Source organism: Hemiscyllium ocellatum, chromosome 2, assembly GCF_020745735.1.
Source record: "Hemiscyllium ocellatum isolate sHemOce1 chromosome 2, sHemOce1.pat.X.cur, whole genome shotgun sequence".
NCBI classification, from domain to species: domain Eukaryota; kingdom Metazoa; phylum Chordata; class Chondrichthyes; order Orectolobiformes; family Hemiscylliidae; genus Hemiscyllium; species Hemiscyllium ocellatum.
The window spans coordinates 66,950,098-66,967,671 of record NC_083402.1 but is presented as its reverse complement, the minus strand read 5'-3'; the positions used below and the strand labels follow the sequence as shown (position 1 = coordinate 66,967,671).

The window sequence follows — 17,574 nt, the reverse complement described above, 5'->3', positions numbered from 1 at the left end:
GTGTGGCACCAGCTACAGAGAGAAAAGTTAATGTTACAAATATAATTTTTTAATGAACTCTCTGGCTCTTTGTAAATCACTATTAATCTGGCTCTTCAGCAAGAGGCATTATTTACTCCATCAAACTGGTCATGATTTCGAAAACCTGTTGAACCTCTTGACCTCTGTTAAAATGACAGCAACGGCACCTTCTCCAGTCTCGTCACACAACTGAAGCCATCTCATCTCTGGTACCCAGTAAATCTCTTCTGAAACCTCGCTGAGGTCTTGGAGGCTGCTGAGGAAGGTGAGGGCCCACAAGGTGAGCTACTGGCATGGATTGAGGATTGGCTGTCTGACAGAAGGCAGAGAGTTGGGATAAAAGGTTCTTTTTCGGAATGGCAGCTGGTGACAAGCGGTGTCCCACAGGGTTCAGTGTTGGGGCAGCAGCCGTTCACTTTATATATTAATGATCTGGATGAAGGGACCGGGGGCATCCTGGCGAAGTTTGCTGATGATACGAAGTTAGGTGGACAGACAAGTAGTACTGAGGAGGCAGGGAGGCTGTGGAAAGATTTAGACAGTTTAGGAGAATGGTCCAGGAAGTGGCTGATGAAATTCAACATGAGCAAGTGCAAGGTCTTGCACTTTGGAAAAAATAATACAGGCTTTGACTATTTTTTTAAACAATGAGAAAGTTCATAAAGCCAAAGTACAAAGGGATCTTTGTAGTCCAAAATTCTCTAAAGGTTGATTTGCAGATTGAGTCCGTGATTAAGAAAGCGAATGTAATGTTGTCATTTATCTCAAGAGGGTTGGAATATAAAAGCAGCGATGTGCGTCAGAGACTTTATAAAGCTCTAGTTAGGCCCCATTTAGAATACTGTGTCCAGTTTTGGGCTTCTCCCCCAGGAAGGACATACTGGCACTGGAGTGTGACCAGCGGAAATTCACACAGATGATCCCTGGAATGGAAGGCCTAACATATGATGAGAACGGAAATGAGATATTTGTTCAGCCAGAGAGTGGTGGGCCTGTGGAAGTCATTTTCATGGAGTGCAGTGGAGGCCAGGACATTGGGTGTCTTCAAGGCAGGGATTGATAAATTCTTGATCTCACAAGGAATTAAGGGCTATGAGGAGAGTGCAGGTAAGTGGAATTGAAATACCCATCAGCCATGATTAAATAACGAAGTGGACCTGATCGGCCAAATGGCCTTGATTCCTAAAACATGGGGCAGGATTTTCTGAGGATTTGCCATCTTACATAGGTGGAAGTGAGGACTGCAGACTGCAAAACGTGTGCTGCTGGAAAAACTCATCCAGTCCAGCAGCATCTGACTCCTGCTCCTCGGATGCTGCCTGATCGGCTGTGCTTTTCCAGCACAATTTTACATAGATTCCCAACCAGCCCTTCTTCCCATGAAAGAAGGGAGCTCCATGTTTCTGACAGGAGATTCTGATCAGATTCATTTGTAGCATAGAACCCTTTTAATAGCAATCAGTTGTCATCTTCTGAAATTCTGAAACAGCAGCTGTCAAACCAAAAGGTAAGCGTGATGTTAAAGTGCTAGGAGTGTCCAGTTTCAGATGGACAAGGAAAGAGGATGCAGATTGATAGGGTTTCAGGAGAGCATGGTGCCAGGGGTCGAATGGCAGATAAGTTGGTGGTGGGGTGCCTGGTGGGTAGAATGCCAGTGAAGTAGGGTGACAGGTGGGGAGAGAGAAGGATGCCAGGTGGGTAGGATGGTAATTGAGATGGGAGTAGAGTGCAAAGTAAGTGGCGCAGTGTATAAGGTAGGTCAGGGTGAGAGAAAGGTGATCTGACAGAATGTGGAGAGAGTGGGTGTTGGGTCTGGGTGGATTCGAGTTCAGTGTTGTGGGAGGGGGCGTCGGGCTAAGGTCAGGGGTAGTTGGAATTATTCTGGGGAAGATGTAGTTGGGTATGTGAGGTAAATATCCAGTCAGTTTAACAGTTAATCAGTTAGACAATGTATTTAATAGTCTAACGTTTCCTGAGTAATCAGTTTACTTAATTTCATCTGAACTCTCCAAAATCCTCGATTTAAATGGAGACTTTAGGAGAATTCCAAGTGTAGTGGAATTGCCCAGTGAAAATTCAGTCTCCCAGACAATTCCTTCGGAGTGTGCTGCAATGGGGATTCCACAAGGTCTCCAACAACAAGTCCTAGCAGGCCAGAATAATGATGATCTGACCATCAGAAAAGCCAGGCCAATGTATCCAGAAGAACACAGTATTCCACCTGAGGTCTACTGTGGATGTGAGTATACTAGTGTATCTTTGAAGCCTTTTAGAAACATCTCTCATAACGATGCAGGTTGACTTATATGATGAGCATAAAAGTGAACTATGGTTTTTGATGATAACCATATTTGTCATTTGCCATCTGAGATCTACTCAGTGTAGACCAATCTTAAACTCACACACATCTTCACAACGCAGCTCATATTGTCTGCTTGATTATTTACACACAGTTATAAGAAAAACATCAATTCAAAAGTCAATGAAAAACTGAGGTTGACTACCAATGCAAGTGTAGCTGAAGAGGATTGACTTATGATTTATAGATTATATGCAAAGGCATGATTTTTGGAATCACAAAAGAGTTTGTCATATATGCCAAGTTCACTTATACACCATAATCTTTGTAGTCTGTGTTAATAAAGGCGTAGCTTAACTTGCTTATTTTTTTGTACCCTAGGCCTCTGATTAAAAAATGCCAAGGATGCTTTTAATATGATTCTCAGACTGATCTGTCACTTTTGAAGATTTATCTTTACAAAGAATATAAGAATTTAAAATACTTTTACGGCATTCAGCTGCAGGAAATGTCCTTGTCTACCAGAAAGCAAGCATCTAAAATCTCAGCAGATCTCAGGTAATGATTGGGTTCGCCAATAAAAACTTGAAGATTCTTGGATATATTAAGTTGTATTTTTGAATTTCATTCATATATTAGTGAGTAAACAAAGGATTGCTGTGCTTTTTAACATATTTCTATAAAAGTAGATTCAAGTTCATGAACCCACTGCAACACAGAATGTGAGAGTTGTGAAATTCATAAATAATTCTAATAATAGTCAATATTTATCTCTTAACTTCAAAAGCATTATATTAGCTGTAAACATTTTTGCCATATCTGAGTTTATATAAGTCTCTCTCTTTTGTTCTATATATTGTTCCTGAGTTTCATTGCCCAAAGCTGAATGGAGTAGTCCAGATGAACATATTTTATATCTTAGGTGAATGCATCTGCAGGTCCTGATGCACTATTGTTGGTATTTTTATGCAATCACAGACCTGATTCCAATTTGATAATGTTTTATCTGTTCTTTTTGGGGGACCAAAGGAAAGACAGGAAGTGTAATGTGACTGTTTGAGAGACCATTCTGTTCATATACAAGCAGGGATTTGGTGATACAGCAGATTCCAATCTTCCAGTATCTTAAAATCATGCTTTTCAATCCTATTTGGAAGCTTATATTTGGTATTTGGGACATATTTGCTGACTATGCTCTATAGGACTGCGATAGTGTAACTGGTCAGTCTTGGTATTACTGGAATAAGACACTGACTGGATTAAGTGGAGGAATCATTGTAGTCTGTGCAAGGAACAACATGGATGGTTGTTGTTTTTAGTCTGTCTTTGCATTTATACTGACCAGGTGATGGAGAACTTCTACAGTTCAATAATTTGGGGAGATACCATTTTCTTTAAGATCTTTGGATCTTTAGCATTAAGCTTAGCATCTGCTGTAGTTTTATTATATATTAAAATTGTGAATGGCTACAATATTCCAAAGGTATTGAGCACAAAGGTGATCTCATGCTTGGTAAATGTTACATGATTCATTTAGTAAGGCTCTAAGGCATTTTTATGATTCCTGTGGAGTCTGACAATCTGAAACAAAATTCAAACTCCCAGTTAATAGTAAGTTCTCATATTTTAAAACATTTACTGTATCCAATGACTTAAAACACACTTTTTCTTTTGAGAGGAAACTTACAACTTCAATTGTAAAAAGAAATATTCCCCCTTCTCAATCTTTGCCCAAGCAAGAAAACACACTTCAAGGATACACGTCCCATGGTCCTTTAGGTAGACATTCAGATTTCCCAGAAATAATTCAAAGAATTCTCAGCTTCCATGGGTTTATTACTGCATTTCTCTTTTCTTAGCTTGGTAACTTGCAATCTTAGAATTCTCTCCTCTGTGAGGTTTTCTTTTCCTGGAGACACATATTCATAAACCCTTCCAGCCTAATGTTAACTCCCCACGAATTTGAGCTCTTCCAATTGTGTGGAAGCTTCTGCTGACAATCCTGCATCACACACCACAGTGAGTTTTTGGTTTCTGGTGGTTTCCTTTTTCCCGGATTCAGAGAGACTCATTACACTGTCAGTGATGCTGTTTAATAGTCTTGCCCGGCCTATAACCTGATCTTTATTATGGCTTCTTCTGCATTCTGGTAATATGAACCATATGGGCTTTGCATCTAGATAGAAATGCTAACTAGCTATCACTTTATTTCTTCTTGCAACTAAACACTTAAAGCACAACTCCTTGCAATCTAACACTCAACACTTTTCTGAGATTTTGGACACTCAGTCTCAAATTTTAACACAGTTTGCAGCCATTATCTCAAAGCACCTTCTTCCCAGTAAAAAAATCTAAACCTTTGATCTCTAACAATCAAACCACCTAGGCTTACTGACAGGCAGACTTAAGAAGAGGTCCCTTTAACCCCTTCATTTTACCTTAAATTTACCAACTTTTGTTTAGATTCGATTCCCTACAGTATGGAAACAGGCCATTTGGCCCAACCAGTCCACACCGACCCTTCAGAGAGTAGCCTACCCAGACCCATTCCCTTACTCTATATTTACCCCTGACTAATGCACCTAACACTATGGGCAATTTAGCATGGCCAATTCATCTAATCTGCACATCTTTGGATTGTGGGAGGAAACCAGAGCACCGGGAGGAAACCCACAGGGAGAATGTGCAAACTCCATACAGACAGCCACCTGAAGCAGGAATCGAACCTGGGTCCCCGGTGCTGTGAGGCAGCAGTGCTAACCACTGAGCCACCATGCCATGATTTTATCAGAGCATAACTCTACAATAGTGCAGTTTCTGTTGTGGAGTCCCGTCGCAGGTTGATTTATATGCAAGCCAGAACATGGCGTAAGACAACATAATGGTCCCATTCATAAGTACAGGAAATGTTCATATGTCAGGTCTTTAAAATTACAGGCCTGCATGAGATCATCTTATTAACTGTGAACATTCGCATGTGTAAACCGGAGACCCCCTTTATTATAAACCTCGTAATTGTAACACTTTACATGAAAGACAGTTAAAGATGTGAGATTAATCCAGAGTTTATTTTCAGATCAAGTGGTGAACATTAGGCTGGAAGTTAGACAAGCAGATTTGTGTCAAATGAAGAGAGAAGCATGACTGGGTTGTGTTCTGTCACCATAATTATTCAATCTGTACACAGAACAAATATTCAGTGAATATATATGTACTTCCAAAGGTGAAAATTAGAGGCAAGAACATAATAAAAATTTACAGTATACTGACCACACAGTGCCACTTTCAGAACCAGAAGAGACCCTACAAAATATTGTGTATCAAATAAAAGCTAGAAATTTAGAAAAGGACTGAGTATGAATACCAGAAAATGTCATTAAAATGAACCCTTTAGAAAAAACTAAAATAAAAATGGAAATGGATGATTTCACACTGCAGCAATTTAGGACGAACGATCACAGAAGATGGTACGTGTGATGCCAAAGGCACAAGGGTAGAGATAGCCAAAAGCAAATTTGTAAAGCTCAATATGTGTCAACAACAACAAAACTCAAGCTTATATAAAAGAAAAATACCTTAAAATGTCATGCTCTGTCCACTTTCCTGCTTTCCTCAGAATCCTGAATACTACATAAAGATCTATGGAAGAAAAGAGAGACCTTTGAAATGTCGGTGTTCAGACATATGCTAAAATTTCTGTACACAGACCATAAGACAATTAAAAATGTGCTTGAAATTGCAAAACCAAAAAGAACCCTTATAAAATGACATCCAGAAAAATGTCATCATTTCAGCCACTTCATCAGAACTGAAAAGTGGCAGAGTTCTCTTCCAGGAGGCAAAGTGAAGAACAACAGAAAGAGGAGTCAACCTCGAGATGGTGAGGTAACAGAAATGAAAGTGGGTTACATGTAATCGACAGCGGATGTGTGAGGATTAGAGAAGGCTGATGACCATGACATACTTTGTCTGCAGACCCCATAGTAATAGTAACCAGCTACAAGTGGCAGCAATAGCATGTGACAGCCCACAGTACTAAGAGTAAATTACCTCTTGCGAGCATTTTCAATAGTTCGCTTGTTTCCATGCTTTAAGAAATAGTGACTGACTGGTAGGGAGGTAAAGTAGCATAGTTGAAATGAAACTGACTAGCAATTAAGAGGCTGTAATTAATTTTCTGGAGACATGCATTCATATCTTATGAGGGCGTATAGGGATTGTAAGTTAAACAAAGTAAATAAAGCAGAATAAAATGCGAGACTCGAATTATCTTGAATGACCAGACAGTTTTAAAAATCCATTTTGTTCTTTAATGCCCTTTAAGAAAGAGATTTATCATCAGAATGCATTTCCCAGCTTTTAGCTTTTAGTTGATTCTTAACTGCCTTCTGAAATGGCCGAGCAAGCCATTTAGTTTGTATTAAACTGCTACGGTAAGAATATACTGGATATACCTGTGTTAACCTGTCCACTGGCAGTGGTAAAGGCAAACTCTTTGAAATGCTCCTTCCTTAACAATTGGGGTCTTGTGTTAAAAAGGGAAAGCTTTCTTACAGTTGAATGAAAACAAGTGGAGGATTGGGCGGCACGGTGGTTAGCACTGCTGCCTCATAGCGCCAGAGACCTGGGTTCAATTCCCGCCTCAGGCGACTGACTGTGTGGAGTTTGCACATTCTCCCCGTGTCTGTGTGGGTTTCCTCCGGGTGCTCCGGTTTCCTTCCAGTCCAAAGATGTGCAGGTCAGGTGAATTGGCCATGCTAAATTGCCCGTAGTGTTAGGTGTAGGGTATGGGTGGGTGGCGGGTCAATGTGGACGTGTTGGTCCGAAGGGCCTGTTTCCGTGCTGTAAGTAATCTAAACAGCCCTACATATTCATACTCACTGAATTGTGCCTTATCCCCAATATCCCAGACTCCTCTGTCACCATCCCTGAGTATGGGTTCTGTCCCACTGACAGAACAGGATCACCAGAAGTGGCAACTCGTTGGTATACAAGAAGTTGTGAAAAATGGTTGTTTTTCAAACTGGAGGATTGGCAGGCATTGTTGTACGCTGTAGCACTATCAGCACTCGGACTCCTGCTTTTCTGATTTAAACATCTGGCATCAATACTTGAATAAAAGTAACATTTCAGTGTTGGTTCAACACCAGTGAAGGTTGCAATAGAATGCCAATAGATAGCAAACTGGGCAGACAAATGATAGATTCTGGATCAGTGGTACTGGAAGAGCACAGCAGTTCAGGCAGCATCCAAGGAGCACCGAAATCGACGTTTCAGCCTCTCCCACTGCAACTCCCAGGCCATTTCCTCTGCCCTGAAGCTCTTCAATCAGGCAAATGATAGATGCAATTTGATATTGAGACATGGGAGAGTACACTGTTTCATTGAAAGGATAGAGAGATAGAGAGGCAATAGATATTCAATACTATGTAGTCTAAAAAATGTGCAGGGAGAGAAGGACTTTGAGTTCATGTCCAAAGAAGGAGGCAAGACAAAGCAAATAGGATCTTGGGCTTCATAAATATAGATACTAAATACAAAAGTCCCCAGGGAAAATTTCATGTAACTTTTATAGGCTACAGCAAGAAATGTGTGTCCCATTTCTGATCACTCAGGAATAATGTGAGGGTGCATGAGAGGGTGCTGATGGGTTTTACCAGAATGGTTCTAAGGAGGATGAATTTTTTTAGCTGCAAATTTAGGTTGGAGAAGATGAAGTTACTTGCCTTGGAATGAAGGAGATTCACAGGAGATTTGATTGATGTGTACACTATTCATGACAAATTTGATAGAAGTGTACACTATCATAACTCATTTGCTAGAGGTGTATACTATTCATTACAGATTTATTGAGGTGTACAAAGAAAACCTATTACATAACTGATCAGACAGGGACTCAGAGACACATGTTTAGAGTTTCTGGTAAAAGGAATAGGATAAATACCTTTCTTAAGAAGCAAAGGATAAAGTTTGAAGTTCACTGCTTTGGAGGATTTCAGAAGGAGAGATGGTGGATGTTATCACAAGTGTGATGGGCACTTGAGAGTCACAAGGGCATAGAATGCACACTGGATGACAGGCTTCAATGTCCATAATCAAGAATGTCTTAAGAACACCACGAGTAAGCAAACTGGCCCATATCTTGACCTTGTCCTTAACTGTTACAGATACTGTCTGGTAGGATTGGTAGGAATGACCACTGCTGGAGAAGTCCTTATTCACATTAAAGACACTTTTCATGATGACACAGACACACTACCAAACTGGGATAGATTTGAAACAAATCTAGAAGCTCCAAATTGGCAGCATGTGACACAATTGGCCATCAACAGCAGCAGGTCAGTTAGCTCAGTTGGCTGGATGGCTACTGTGTGATACCAACATTGTGGGTTCAATTCCTACACTGGTTGAGGTCACCATGAAGGACTCTCCCCTAACCTGAGTCTATGTGATCAACAGATTAAACCACCACCAGTTAACTCTCTCTACTATGAGAGGAGCCCTATGGTCTGGTAGACAATGGCAACTTTACCTTTTATCTTTAGAATTATAAAGAGAAATCATTGAGGGAAAAAAGTCTCCATGAGAAGGATGTATGGATAACTCAAGATGATATTCAATTGAAAGAAACAATGTACAATTCTAGACAGATTAATGTAGGCCAGAAGATTTGAGCATTTTAAGAACAAGCAAAGGATGACCGAAAGAAGTGGAGTATGAAATCAAAAGGCCAACAATAATTGTTTCTACAAGAATATTAAAAGGAAGAACAAAGCTAAAATAAACATTGGTCTCTTAATGGCTGAGACTAGGGAATAAGTAATGGGAAACAAGAATATGAACAATATTTTGTATCTGTCTTCACAGCAAAATAGATAAAAAGCACCCAAGAATAGTACAAAATCAAGAGGTTAAAGGGAGGAACTAGGCAGGATTAGTAACAATGATGAAAAAGTACCAGGAAAACTAATGAGACAAGAAGGCTATCCTGGACCTAACAGTCTGCACCCTAGGGTCTTAAATGAAGTGGCTACAGATTGTAATCTATCAAAACTTCCCAGGTAGTAGAAACATCCTGGTAGATTGGAAACTACAAAAATACTGCCTCTGTTCAGAAAAGGAATAAACTTAAAGTCAGTTAGCATAACAGATCTCATTCGATTTAATGTCAATACTAAAGTAGTAGTAGCAGAACATTCAGAACATCATAATATAGTCAAGCAGAGTCAAAATGGTTTTATGAATTGGAAATTTTTCAAATTAATCAGTGCCTTTAAAAATATATTAAGCAGAATAGATAAAGGGGAACCAGTAGATGTAGTACATTTAGATTTCCAAGAAGCATTCAATATAGTGTTGCATAAAAGCTTCCAGATTAAATAATAGTTCACACTGGAGGGAGTAATGTGTTAGCATGGATAGAGGATTGGTGAACTGAGAGGAGAAACCATCTGGATCAATGATTCACTTTCACATTGGCCAATCAACGTTTGAGACACTATCGGCCCCAAACTGCTCAACTGTTTATAGTCTGTTTTATAGAACCTAAATGGAGGGATAGAGTGTATTATAGTATGAGCAAATTGGTTACAAAGATAGATAAGAGAACAGGAAAACAAAAAATGCTGGAAATAACAGCAGATCAGGCAATGTCTGTGGAGAGAGAGGAAGCTAATGAATTGAGTCTTTATCACAGCTTTAAGCACTTTTTGTTTTCAGTACAGATTCCAGCATCTCCAGTATCTTGCCCCTAGGTAAGAGAACAAGTTGTGGGGAGGACTCAAGAGCTTAAATTCTTTTCTAGGAAACAGAAACCTAGATGAGTCTGTTATTGTGTTCGAAATATTCTGGAGGAGTTTTGGATATCCCTGGGATGAGCCTTTATTGACACATCTATGCACAGGAGTTGACCATCAGCCCCTCAGTTTTGCTTAACCATTTGATAAGGTTATGACTGATCTGATTGTTTCCTGAATTCCACTTTCCCGCCTGCCCACTATACTTCACTCTCTTGTCAATCAACTATCTATCTAACTCAGTACAAAAATACTAGATGATCATCTCTACTGCTCTCTTGGGAAAAGAATTCCATAGATCAGTGACCCTCTGAGAAAAATGTCTCCTTATTTCCATTCTAAATTGGAAACCTCTTATTTTTAAACTCTGTTTGCTAGTTTTAATTTCCCACAAACTGGAACATTCTTTCAGCATCCACCCTGTCAGCCCTCTTCAGGATTTTGTATGTCACCTATCATTGTTCTAGATGCCAACAGATACAAGCCCAACCCGTATCAGCCCAAGCACAACTTTTACAGAATTTATTAAGTTTATCACAAATTCTAAAGAAATAATGTTAAATATAGCAATAGCTTTTCAGTTGATCCACTTGCGATTACCAGATCGCAAGACTTTCTTGTTCTGTTCTCTTGACTAAAGCTCTCCTTCTGTCTTCAGTTCTCTTTCCTGTGCCATGAAGACTACCAGGTAATAACCGTTGCTCCGGTAAAAACAATGACTGAAGATGCTGGAAACCAGATCCTGGATTAGAGTGGTGCTGGAAAAGCACAGCAGTTCAGGTAGCATCTGAGGAGCAGGGAAATCGACGTTTTGGGCAAAAGCCCTTCACAGCTCTTTCCTGATATAGGGCTTTTGCCCGAAACGTCGATTTCCCTGCTCCTCGGATGCTGCCTGAACTGCTGTGCTTTTCCAACACTACTCTAATCCAATAAGCCTTGCTTGCCTTTACTCCCTGTGCGTGATCAGAGACATCCTGAAATGGCTTGTCAACACATGGACAGCACATCAACAATTCAAAGTCAACCTTGGATTGGCTAGATTTTGTCTGCCCAATTTGTGATTGGTTTCTTTAAACATTATGGTTATCATAGTGACATCACTTCCGAACTGCCTCCTGGTTGACTTTGACTTGGCAATCACTTTTGTAAGGCCACCCTTTTGGAACAGCTTGTCCCTTTTAGCTTATAATTTCCAGAGTTCTTTGTCAAGGTGGCACCAGTGACATGATTTGTGTGTTTGCTTAAAGTATGTAGCATCACCTCCTAATGATTAACTATCACCCCGAATGTCAAATTGATACATCTTAAAAGATTTTAAAAACTACAGTACTTAATTTCAAAGTAATAAGTGAACACACATCTACCCTCATAATTTGGTGATGCTGGTGTTGGACTGGGGTGTACAAAGTTAAAAATCACAAAGCACCAGGTTATAGTCCAACAGGTTTAATTGGAAGCACACTAGTTTAAATGTTGCAACTACCTGCATCCACCACTTCCTCTGGCAGTTCGTTCCACACATGAACCACTCTCTGTGTAAAAACGTTGCCCCTCAGGTCCTTTGTAAAACTTTCTCCTCTCACCTGAAAAATATGCTCCCTACTTTTGAACTCCCCCACCCTTGCGGAAAAAGAGCCTTGTTATTCCTCTTGTCTAGATTAGAGTGGCGCTGGAAAAGCACAGGTCAGGCAGCATCCGAGGAGCAGGAAAATCAATATTTTGGGCAAAAGCTCTTCATCAGGAATAGAGGCAGGTTGCCTGCAAGGTGGAGAGATAAATGAGAGGGGGTGGGAGAAAGTAGCATAGAGTACAATAGGTGAATGGGGGTGGGATTGAAGGTGATAGGTCAGAGAGGAGGGTGGAGTGGATAGGTGGAAAGGAAGATAGGCAGGTAGGACAGGTCACGAGGATGGTGCTGAGCTTTCCAGCACCACTCTAATCTAGTCTCAGATGCTGCCTGACCTGCTGTGCATTTCCAACACCACTCTCATCTAGATTCTGGTTTCCAGCATCTGCAGTCTTTGTTTTTACCTTGTTATTCCTCTTGTCTACCTGCATCCTCTTTTTGAAATTCATGGACTAATTCCTCTGTACTGCCGTTTTAAAGTTAATTCATGTGAATACTGAACAACTGGCCAATTAATGTTAGTGAAGGCAGTCATGGAGACAGTTATCGGGCATCCAATGGTGGCATCATTGAAGCTGCTGGATGTCCCAAGGTAGAGAACATGTAACCTAGGCTATGCGACCACAACACCTCAAAGAACCACCACAGGAAGGCATGAATCCTGGAATCATGAGGGAACGACACAATGACTGAGAACCCTCCAGAAGAATACTGCAGTCATCGCCTGACTGCACCAGGAACCAGGCCCAGTTACTACAATGGCCCATCAGCTGGGATCTTGTTGTGTTGTCTAGCATTGGTAAAGATGCCATCTATCAATTTGGTAATGTATCAGTCTGCAGCTGTCAGAGATGCTGCAGAGTTCTACAGCTGAGGAGAACACAGATGTCTCTGAACACTTGTTTTGAGTGGTCTCATTCAGCACTACATCTCGATGTGCAGATCTCTTTGAGCATAAGATCAACTGGAAGAAACAATGTAGTGTCTCTTCCTCTGTCCAGCTCCTCTGTCCCTTTGATGTTCATGCTTTCCAAGCTACTGTTAATTTCCATTGACCTTGATTTCTGAGGCTGCAGCATCCATTTCCATCTCCATCCTTCCTGGTGCTTAGGTGGAGACTGTGCAGTTATTCCCACTGATGCCCTACTCAATGCTAAGTTACTGCTGACCCACTGAGCTGGCAAGATTCTTAATGCTGCCTTCATCTGTCACCTCTGATAGGCTGCTTCAAGTTTAATTTCTTATTACAAAGCATTTTTACTTGCCTTTTAAAACTCTTTCTCCCTCCATGATGTCACATAGACATTGTCCTCACCTCGACAGATGGTCTAATTCAGAGAACTGCTAAAATCTGGCTCCCTCTACACCCGGTATATTAAAACTTGCAGGACTGAGGCATTTAATGAGCCCTCAAATATTAATTATGACTTGAAGCTGAGATGGATTATAGACCAAGATTTTCTCAATCAACATCACACTTTACATTCCAAATAATTTACATTTGTCTAAATTTATTTAACAAAGGATATCAATCATAGTTGTCAAGAATCTCAGTCTGACAAAACGATTCAAACCCACTTGATAGTTTAATTTGCCATGAGATGGCAGTATGTTAAGTTGGTGTGGCAAGTAATGCATAAGAGATAATTTCCTGGGCTTAATACTTGATAATGATAATTTATTGATATTTAGATAAATTAATGCTTTTGTGACTTACAAAGAATTCACCTATTAATCCACTGAAAATATTTGATCAAAAAAAATGTTTAAAAGTTCAGTATGTGAGGACTGTTAGTACCTTTGAAAGTTAAAGCCATTTTGGATTGTGTGGATTGAAGCAATTGTATGATAATTATCTGCCTTTTTTGTAGGTTAGTTTTGTGCTGAGTGCCTTGTCCAGAATATGCTTGAGATGAGTGTTTTTGTAAACTTATAGGCAGGATCTTATGTTATAATTCACTGGGGCAGCGCACTAGATATCAAAGCCCGCTATTCTCCTAATCTCTAAATTAAAAATCACACAACACCAAGTTATTGTCCAACAGGTTTATTTGGAAGCATTTACTTTCAAAGCGCTGCCTCTTCATTAGGTGATTTTGGATCAGGGCTAGAAGATACAGAATTTATGGCAAAAGGGTTACAGTGCCACAGAGTTGTAATGGTATATTAAACAAACTTAGATTAAGTCTTGCATCATTTAGGATGGGATATGCTGGTTTAGGCTCTTTAATATGTAAATTTGAGAACTCCTTTTCAGTTACATTCACAAGGTGGCTTCAGTATATCTAACAATAGGTGTTATCTTAGCTCAATGTATTAAAGGTGTGACCTTAAAAATCTGTCCCAATGTTGAGTAGTTTTATTTCTAAAGTGGGACTTACAGAATATTACATGGATTTTGCAGTTTTTGAACAAAATAAAATGTAATTTTGCAAATACAGATCCACCCTATAAATTTGTATGTGTGCACATGCAGAAGAGATAGTGCGAGTGTGTATGTGTGCGCGCGCACGTGGATGTGATTGCATGTGAAAGAGTGTGTGTGTGTATGTGTAAGCTTGGTGAAGTATGAGTGAGAGTGTGATGGAGGTATAAGCCTGTGAGAGGATGAATGCATGTGTGTGTGGATAGGAGAGAGCTTGTGTATGAGCGAGGGTCAGGTTGAGTATGTCCGGTGTGTGTGAGAGAGTGTGTATAGTGCAGTGGAATCACCTGTAGTGTGACATGAACTCAAGGTCCCAGCTGAGGCCAACCCCATGGGTATCAGACTTGGCTTGGCCACTTTACATTGTTGTTTGTCCTGAAGTCCACCTTGGGATGGTCACCCAAAGGTTCAAGGACGAAGGTCCTGGACCGCTGAAGTGATTCCCCGACTGGGAGGGAACAGTCCTGTCTGGTGATTGTTGCGCAGTGTCCATTCATCAGTTACAGAGTCTGCTCGGTCTCACTAATGTACAAGCCTCAAGGCACCCCTGCCTCAGCATATGATTTGGAGATGCCGGTGTTGGACTGGGGTGTACAAAGTTAAAAATCACACAACACCAGGTTAGAGTCCAACAGGTTTAATTGGAAGCACTAGCTCTCAGAGCTCCACTCCTTCATCCGGTGGTAGTGGAGGACACAATTGTAAGACACAGAATTTATAGCAAAAGTTTACAATGTGATGTAACTGAAATTATACATTGAAAAATACCTTGATTGTTTGTTAAATCTCTCATCTGTTAGAATGACCATGATAGTTTTGCTTCTTTCATATGTAAATCACAAAACTTTTTATTTAGATGTTACATTCTCAGGTGAACTTTAATAATCGGTCAGGTAGGCAAAAGTGAGGACTGCAGATGCTGGAAATCAGAGTCTAGATTAGAGCGGTGGTGGAAAAGCACAGCAAGTCAGGCAGCATCCGAGGAAAATTGACATTTCGGGCAAAAGCCCTTCATCAGGACTGAAAGAAGGGAGCCTTCAGGGTGGAGAAATAAATGGGAGGGGGGTGGGGTTCCAGAGAAGGTAGCAAAGAGTACAATAGGTGAATGGGGGTGGGGACGGAGGCAATAGGTTAGAGGGAATGGTGGAGCGGATAGGTGGGAAGGGAGATTGGCAGGTAGGAACAAGACTTCTTCTCTACGTAGGACCGCCAACCAACATTATACACCAGGCACATTGACGACATTTTCATCCTCTGGACCCATGGTGAGGATTCACTGATAAAACTATACAGTGACATCAACAAGTTTCATCCCACCATCAAACTTATCATGGACTACTCTCTAGTATCCATCTCACTCTTGGACACATGCATCTCCATCAAGGATGGACATCTCAGCATCTCACTCTACTGCAAACACACAGATAACCTCACAATGCTACACTTCTCCAGCTTCCACCCAAAACATATTAAAACAGCCATCGCCTATGGACAAGCCCTATGCGTACACTGGATCTGTTCAGATGAGGAGGAATGTGACGGGTACCTGGAAGTGCTCAGAAGAACGGGGTACGATGCTCAACTCATCAACTGCCAGTTCCAATGTGCCACAGTGAGGAACCGTAATGACCTCCTCAGGATACAGACACATGCTGCAACCGACCTAACAAAAAAACAAGGTATTTTTCAATGTATAATTTCAGTTACATCACACTGTAAACTTTTGCTATAAATTCTGTGTCTTACAATTGTGTCCTCAACAACCACCTGATGAAGGAGTGACGCTCCGAAAGCTAGTGCTTCCATTAAACCTGTTGGACTATAACCTGGTGTTGTGAGATTTTTAACTTTGTACAGCATATGAGATAGATCATATTGGCTGAGTCACATGAGTACTCGTTGCATACATGGGGAGAGGTGTCCCCACGTGTAAAGGTATCAGTGTCGACACTGACACATCTTGCAGTGACTGCCACAACAGGGTTGTGCGGTGTCCTGGTCAATGTTGTCCTGAAAGCTGAGCAGTTTGCTGTGAACAGTGGTCTGTTTGAGGTTTGGCAGTTGTTTAAAGGCAAGAAGACATGGAGACACTGGCAAGGTTTTGGTGAGGTGCTCATTCTCGTTGATAATAGTGTTGCCAGCCATAAAGAACATGGCATAGTCTTTCGGCTCGCGAGAAGTTCTGTATAACAAAGGGTACCCTATCGGATGCAGGCCGTGTCTGTCTCCCAAGGAGGTCATTGTGGTTTCTCGCTGTGGCACATTGGAACTGAGTGGCCGATGAGTTGCGCATTGTATAATACACTGTATCCTACACCGTACACTTCTTGCCTTTAAACAACCACCAAACCTCAAACAGACCATTGTTCACAGCAAACTGCCTGCCTTCAGGACAACATCAACCACGATACAAAAAATTCCTGTTATGGCAGCTGCTGCAAGACATGTTAGAGTGTCAGCATGGATACCAGCATTACACATGGGGATACCTCTGACCATGCATGCGGCAGGTACTCATGTGACTCAGCCAACATTGTCTATCTCATATGCTGCAGGCAAGGTTGCCCTGAGCATTGGTACATTGGCGAGACTGAACAAACACACACACCGCAGAACAATCACCAGACAGGGGTGTTCCCTCCCAGTTGGGGAACACTTCAGCTGTCCGGGACATTCGGCCTCGGACCTTCAGGTGACCATCCTGCAAGATGGGCTTTTGGACAGGCAACAATGCAAAGTGGCTGAGAAGAGGCTGATAGCCAAGTTTGATACCCATAGGGATGACCTCAACTGGGATGTTGGGTTCATGGCACACTACAGGTGACTCCACTGTACTATATACTCTCTGACACACACAGATGCTTTCTCATGCACAAGCTCTCACCCATGCACACACGTACACTCCCTGCATGCACCTTGTCACATCCTTATACCCCATCATGCTCACACATACTTGAACAAGCTTACACACAGTCTTTCACATGCACTCACACCCACTCTGTCTCTCTGGCATGCGCACACATATATAAATTTATGGGGTGGATTTGTATTTGCAGAATTAGATTTTACTTTGCTCAAAAACTGCAAAAATCCATCTAATATTTTGTAAGTCCCACTTTAGAAATAAAACTGACTCAACATTGAGACAGACTTTAAGTTCACACCTTTATTACCTTGTCTGAGCTAAGATAACAGCTAATGTTAGATAAACTGAAACCAGCTTGAGAATGTAACTTAAAAGGGTTCTTTAGTTTATGTATGAAAGAACCGAAACCAGCATAGCCCATCCTCAATGATGCAAGACTTAATCTAAGCTTGTTTTAATATATCATTACAACTCTGTGGCACTGTAACCCTTTGTTATAAATTCTGTCTCTTCACCTAATGAAGAGGCAGCACCTTGAAA

General features: G+C 41.0%; 1 long non-coding RNA gene across 1 annotated transcript in view; it reads left to right on the top strand.

The window, feature by feature from the left end:
- Nucleotides 1–102: 102 nt before the first annotated feature.
- LOC132823502 (uncharacterized) overlaps nucleotides 103–17,574 on the top strand; it is a 92,436-nt gene continuing 74,964 nt past the window's right edge. Inside the window, exons 1-3 of the long non-coding RNA XR_009645558.1 lie at nucleotides 103–301; nucleotides 2,061–2,260; nucleotides 2,702–2,878. This is a non-coding gene — a long non-coding RNA (uncharacterized LOC132823502). The remainder of the gene's footprint in view (nucleotides 302–2,060; nucleotides 2,261–2,701; nucleotides 2,879–17,574) is intronic.